Below are 5,834 nucleotides of genomic sequence, written 5' to 3' on the forward strand. Positions count from 1 at the left end.
TCTAGTTTTAAGTGTACTTGCTATTTAGCTTTTTTTGTTTATGTATGCCTTTGTTGCAAAATGTGTTCTGTGGAAAATGTTCTGAATGTTTAGTTGAGAGAAAATGTATCAACCTTTGGTTGTACTGCTTCATTGCTTTAAAAATTACTTTAAAAAGTTATTGGAATATAAACATTTAAACAGATTCACGTTCAGTCTGTTAAGTTTATTTTTAATAGTTTTTTTATTATTTAACTAATTTTTAGGCCTGAAAATGTCCTAAATCCACTGGTATGTTGTGTTGTAGGTTTAAAAGAAATTTAACAGGTTTCAATTGTCCTTTGTTCATGAGCTACCCAATTTGGCTATTAACACCCATACAATCACCAACAATCCATCTTAATAACACTTCTAACTTTTTATTTAAAAACAGTCTTTAGTTACTTTTCTTGCAGTTAAAAAGTTCTCACTTTATTTACTGCTGAGGAAACTGACCTGACCTGTATATTGTTTATTATTAAATTATTATTACTGAAGTAATTGACAGCTATGTGTTTTGTTCTATTCTTGGTAAGGGTTATAGGGTTTGTGAATGGATATATTTGAAAATTAATTAAAAAAAATATTCAAACTAAATTATTATTGTATTATTAAATATATCAAATTTTAATCATTTTTGATAAAAAATACTTAAAATTTAGCCTGTATAAATTAAACATTTCATTCATAATTGTCTTTAAAATGTCTTAAATTTAACTTGATGAAACCTGCAGATACCCTGAATTTTGTTTATAATGTATTTCATATGAAAAACATTCACTGGTATGAGAGAAATACTGAGGAAAAAATAGAATTCCACTAAAAATTTCAAAGTTTTTCTGAATTTACAATTTATGGTTGTGTAAAAGTATTTTTAGTTTTCTTCTGTAAGCTATTGATGAGATTTTTTGCATGTTTAAAAAATGTTTCGTCATCCAGAGCATGTTTGCAATGAAGTGACAAAAAGGCACCATGTTTTCAGACGTTCACTTTTAGACAAAACAATACCAATGTTTTCCTACAGAAAGTTAGGAAAGCAGCATTTGGTGAAATAACTGCACAGCAAATAAAATTAAAATTAAAACATTTGTTACTTTGAACAACTGTCATTCTCTAAAAAAAAAAAAAAAGATCAAATTAAAAAATATATTTTTATACATCTGAAGGAAATGTTTTCTGACCTTAGGATAAAGCAAATATTACTCAAGCATATACTTAGTAAATTCAGTACATACAGAAATTGGGAATTTTCTCTGGGTCTCCTGGGTTTTTTTCAGAGCACATTCGTTAAGTTAATGCTTTTTATAATGAATATACATAATGAATTGTTTTGTCATGACCCTGCATAGTCATGTTTTCATTGTAAGTTTCTGTCATGATGTTACAGTAAATCACACTGATGTTTTTCTTATTTTTTGTTTAGTTGATCTCTTTGATCGGATCTATTTGATTTCTATTGGAAAAAAAGAAACTTTGCAGTGAAACAAAAATTGATTTTTTAAAATTGATTATCATTCATAACCTAAAGGAACAATCCACCCAAAAATTAAATGTTAAATTATTTCCTCACCCTCATGGAATTTTAGGCCTTTACACTTTTTCACCCTCATGGAACATAAATGCCTTTATCCATATTCACAAGTTGTTTTGCTGATAATTGTACCCTGTAGTGAGCTGTTAACCTCAGAAGCACTTAGGCATGATCACTGAGTCGGTGAGTTGAAGCCAGTTGATCCCTTTTACAAATTGCCTGATTTGTTCACAACTCACTGACTCTGTAACTGTGGTCACAGAAACACTAAGATTAACAGGGACTTTCAGCAAACAGCCGCTGATGAAATGCCAAGCGTTAATTAAAGAAAGTTTTACGCAGATAACGAGTTTTTTCTTGCAGAAACTGTTGTTTGTTGTGATCTATTGAATACAAATGTCTCCTGCTACCGAAAGCAAAATGAATGCCTTGACTCCTGATAATGCTCTGAGGTTTATTGAAGTGAAATGATTAGTCTGTGCAAGTTAACATTATTTATAAGATGCTTACCTTTAATCCAAAGCCTAGGCAAGCAGTTCAAGCACATATGACAGTTTGGAACGTGAGTGCAGATGCAAATAAGCATATTTATATGAATTTACTGAACACTGAAGTGATGATGCTACATATTCATCATCTTTGAAATCACAGGAATAACTCCATGTATAGACACAGTTGAAGTCAAAGTTATTAGTCCCATGTGTGAATTTTTTTTCACAGTATTACTATAATATTTTATATACTTTCCAAAGAAAGTCTTATTTTGAATGTTTTTATGACAAAGATAAAAGAAAACAGTTATTAGAAATGAGCTATTAAGACTATTATATTTAGAAATGAGTTGAAAAAAATCTATCCATTAACCAAGAATCCAAGAGTTCACACTTAGCTAAAGATTGATTTTAAAGCGTGTTTGGCATGCTGTCACAGGAGAGAGCCCTAGGCTCGAGGATCTTATGATCTCCCTTCTTTTGCAGGCCGAAAGGGGAGTTTGAGCTCAGGTAGAACTAGAGAACTCCCCTGATGCAGTAGCTAATGAACAGGATTGCTCTTAAGACATAACTACATTCTAGGAGCATGTCTATGGTGCTGATTTGGTTTAGTCAATTAGCTTAAGTTGCATGTTTTTGGACTGTGGGAGGAACCCCCGCACAAGGAGAAAGTGTAAACTCCACACAGAAAAGTCGGCTGGCTTTGTAAGTACTAGAACCTGTGACGTTGTTGCTGTGAGGCAACAATGCTAACCACTGGGCCACCGTGCCACCCATCTAGGAAATGAGGAGGAGTTGGGGTGGAAGGGGGGATTCTTCAAAAGCGAAGATGGCTGTTATATGGAACTTAGGGTATTTATAGTGGCTTATAATAGTCTGATTGGTGAGTCATAAATTGGATAATGAGCCGTGATCAATAAGCAAGTGATCCTCTCGAAATTAGTTTATAAATAAACTTTACTAAGGGAAAAAATATATAGGGGGCTAATAATTCTGACTTCAATTGTGTATATATTTAGGGTTGTTGCCTTAAAGTGGCATTTTTGCTGTCACACATTAATATATAAAACAATTAATATAATAAGTAATGTAATCATTTTAATAAAGGTGGCTCAGTGGTTAGTACTGTCACCTCACAGCAAGAAGGTTGCTGGTTTGGGTCCCGGCTGGGACATTTGGCATTTCTGTATGGAGTTTGCATGTTCTCCTCGTGTTCACATGGATTTCCTCCAGGTGTTCCAGTGTCCGCCACAGTCCGAAGACATGCACTATAGGTGAATTGAATAAGCTAAATTGGCCTGAGTGTGAATGAGAATGTGTGGGTGTTTACCAGTGATGGGTTGCAGCTGGAAGGGCATCCGCTGCATAAAACATATGCTGGATAAGTTAGCGGTTCATTCCGCTGTGGTGACCCCAAACTAATAAAGGGACTAAGTCGAAAAGAAAATGAATTAATGAATGTGTGTGAATGAATGAGTATGGATGTTTTCCAGTACTGGGTTAGAGATGGGAGGGCATCCGCTGTTCAAACATATGCTGGATAAGTTGGCGGTTCAATCCGCTGTGTGGACCACTGATGAATAAGGGGACTAAGCCAAAGGAAAATTAATGAATTAATCATTTAAAAAGCAGTAAATGGTTAAACTTTTCCTTGTCTTTAATGAACCTCTTGTTAAAAAAAAGAAAGTTATATCATTTTTTTCTAATTTAATAATTAAATCTGTGTTAAACTTTTTACAGTTTTGAGCCAAATCTCAAACATGGCCTGTGGTGTGACTATTTCAAGCATAATTCAATAAACTGAACTTTTATAAATTAAAAAGGAAATCGTAAAATAATGTTAAGTCCATGGAAAGCTTTAGTTAAAGGATGCAAGGACTCCATTATAGATCATGCACCCATGAAGTGCTCCTGTTATACTATAAAATTAAGTTTGTCCTTTGGTGTGACAACCCTGTTTGTCAAATATGTCCAACAAGTCACAGAAAACAAAAGAGGTAAATTACTCTCACACTACGTTTATGTTATTAAGCCTTTTTTCTTTTTTTTTTCCCCAAGGTTTTCCCAAACAAAAGAGTTTTATACTACCCTTATATTTATTTATTGGACTCATGGACATTTATGGTTCTGAAAAAAGTGACTTGTGTTGTTCACACTCAAAAATTTCTGCATTTATTTAAGAAATGTAAAGCTAACTTCATTCATTTACTTTTCAGCGTGGTCCCTTTATTAATCAACAGTGGCCACAGCGGAATGAACTGCCAACTTTTCCAGCACATGTTATATGCAGCAAATGCCCTTCCAGCTGAAACCATCACTGGGAATATACACTAAGGCCAGTTTAGCTTACCCAATTCATGTCAGAGCATACAGAGGAAACCCATGTGAACACGTAGAAAACATGCAAACTCCACACAGAAATGCCAACAGAAGCGGGAACCAGCGACATTCTTGCTGTGAGGCAACATCGTTACCCACCACGCCACCATAAAGCTAATTTTATCATAAGAGCTAATATGTTTTGAAAAACCAGTGCTAAATATGAATATTTTTTTTTCTTTACAAGAAAGATAACCTTGAGAGTGTTTTTTTTTATATTTATAGTCGCTTTTTTACATTAATTTGTCAATTTTCTTATAAAAGTTTTAAAGTGATTTAAGATTTATGGGAGCTAATTTGGTATACTTTGAATACAAAAATTTAACAATAAACAAGAGCTAAAGTAAAAAAAAGCATTTCACACAAAATTAAAAATGACTACCAATTAAGCAGACAAGAATATTTTCTTTTGAGTAAATCATTTTAATCTGATTTAATATCCATACTTCTGCACGATAAGAGACTTGGAGTTTCACCTCAGCAAAACATAATTCACTTCCTGAGGCCTTGGAGAGTTGATTATAATTGACTCCCTCAGAGGTTTTAACAGATTGGAGTAGCTTTGATTGAGTGTGGTATTGTGATTCTGTTATCTTCTTAGGCTATGCAGAAGCTTCTGAAACATCAGGCTTAGAATAGCTAAAAGGACTGGCTGGCTTGCTATAGACATGCTTTCTTCTTCTCTGTTATCCACCACGCATTTTAAAGAATACCAGAGAGCTGAAGGAGCTTTTGCTGGGATTTTCGATTTGGAAATGTGTTTCATGCGAGCTGAGTCTTGTATCTGTTGGCCCCGAGTGTGTTTGAATGTGCCTTTTGGATTCCAGCTGTCCACATGAATATTTTCTCAGTGTGGAGAAAACTGGCAGTGGCTGATGCTCAGTTCCCATCACCTCCACAGACTAAATAAACAGACAAACCACCCAGCGAGCCCATCGGAGGAGCATGCAGAACAACCTCTGTTTTTCTTTTCCTCCTGACCCCTTTCTTTCTTCTCTGTCATTCTGTGGCTCTGGATTGTCTGTGAATGGATCTGGATGGGGAAAGCGTCCGTCAACGCAGGCCTGCCTGAATGTGTTATGGTGCCTGGAGAAGAGCCTTTCCATAAACACATGCCACGCATTACTCAGTTTTCTGCACCCATATACAGTCTATGTGATGTATTATTTTACTTAGTATGTGTATGTAGCAAGGTCAGTCAGGTTTTGACTAAAAAAAATCATGATTCAGAAATAACTGAGGGCTAATTGTAGGCCTATATTTGCATATTTCAAAAATAAATTATAATTTATTATAAAATTATAATAATTATAAAAGTATTTTCATATTTTGTAAAAAAAAATGAAAAGAAAAATTATATATATATATATATATATATATATATATATATATATATATATATATATATATATATA

Source organism: Danio rerio, chromosome 2, assembly GCF_049306965.1.
Source record: "Danio rerio strain Tuebingen ecotype United States chromosome 2, GRCz12tu, whole genome shotgun sequence".
NCBI lineage: Eukaryota > Metazoa > Chordata > Actinopteri > Cypriniformes > Danionidae > Danio > Danio rerio.